This window comes from Lathyrus oleraceus, chromosome 6, assembly GCF_024323335.1.
Source record: "Lathyrus oleraceus cultivar Zhongwan6 chromosome 6, CAAS_Psat_ZW6_1.0, whole genome shotgun sequence".
NCBI classification, from domain to species: domain Eukaryota; kingdom Viridiplantae; phylum Streptophyta; class Magnoliopsida; order Fabales; family Fabaceae; genus Lathyrus; species Lathyrus oleraceus.
Genome location: NC_066584.1, coordinates 454,921,545 through 454,923,115, shown reverse-complemented (window position 1 = coordinate 454,923,115; position 1,571 = coordinate 454,921,545).

Below are 1,571 nucleotides of genomic sequence, written 5' to 3'. Positions count from 1 at the left end.
TTATTTGACATGATATGATGTGTTGATACATGTGTTGATGATGTATGATGATATGCATAATGCTGTGAATGTATAAATTATGCATGTATTTGTGAATGGACTGTTGTATGGCTTAGAGTGTGAGCATATGTCCATTGTGAATTGTTGTCGATGTTGCATTGCTAGATGATTAGTGTGCATAGCATAGCCTTTGGGGCTGTAGCTAATTCCCATGGTGAGGAATTAGTGAGTGAATCATTGTGGATTTGTTGTTGATGTTTGCATGCTAGATGATTAGTGTGCATAGCATAGCCTTCGGGGTTGTAGCTAATTCCCATGGTGAGGAATTAGTGAGTGAGTCATTAGATCTCAAATGAGTGGGACTAGTGAGCTTAGTAGCCGTATCTGGATTTGATCGGTGAGCTTGAACTATATGTTCAAGAATAGTCGGTACCGCATGTGTGGAGTCTCATTGCATAATGTATGTATGGTGTATAATATGAATGGATGTATTCCAATATTATACGTGTGGTTGTGTTGACATTGAGTATGAGTATGATTGAGTTGATGTTGCCGTTGCTGAATGTGTAATCTGATTTGGGTGATGAAATGTGTTATTTACTTAACATGACATTATATTCTATAATGCTTATTATATCGATTGAGGAACTCACCCTTACAACTATTTTTCAGGTAACGAGCAATGACTTGAGTAGAAGCTAATGCTTGGAGTCTAGTGTAGTCTCCCTAGTGGGTCATGCTCTGATAGATGTAACATCGGGATGGGATGTTTCTTTCTTGTTTCCATTGATGATTGTTGAATAAGCTTACATGTATTGTGTTACATGTTTTGTATTGATGTTGGATTTTATCCCGCTGCGAATTATGCAAATGTTTTATTTGATTAAATAAATGAGCATGACGGTTATTTTGTTTCATGGTGTGAATGATTGTGTGACACCCTTAACTGCATAATTACTCTGATATATGTTTAGTATTTTAATTGAATAATTGGGGTATTTTAGAAGGGTGTTACAGCAATTGGTCTATCTCAGAAGTGAGTTCGAAGAATCAAGATAATCAACATATGGCAGCTGATTATTCTTGAGGAAAGTCTGAGACAAATTACTTTTGAGCAGAGAAGTAGTAAGTTGAAGACAAAAGGAGGTGTTTTCTATTCATCTCTTGGAGCTTGTGGTAGGAGTTCTGAGCTATCTATGGAAGATCATCTCTTGTAATGGGATGAGAATGTATATGTCCCAATTTGTGTCTGGTTTCTTTTGGATCAAGCTGGTGACTTAGTGATATCTGAAGATTATCAGATGGTGTTCCTTGTTATGTTGTGAAGGATGTCCTAACTTATGTTAGAACATTTTGTGAAGTGGTTTTCTATTCTGGTTAGAAGAGAGATTGACATAGAGTGTGGATGTGTTCAGCCAAGGGGGTTGAACAGAGGGTGTGCTCTTGAAGACATGAAGATGCGTCTTATGTTTTCCATTCATCAAGTGGTTTGGGTTCTCTTTGAATCAGGAAGTATGTGCAGGTCCAACTTTGGGGTGTTGGATATGTTCATGTGTGATCTCCAAGTTTCA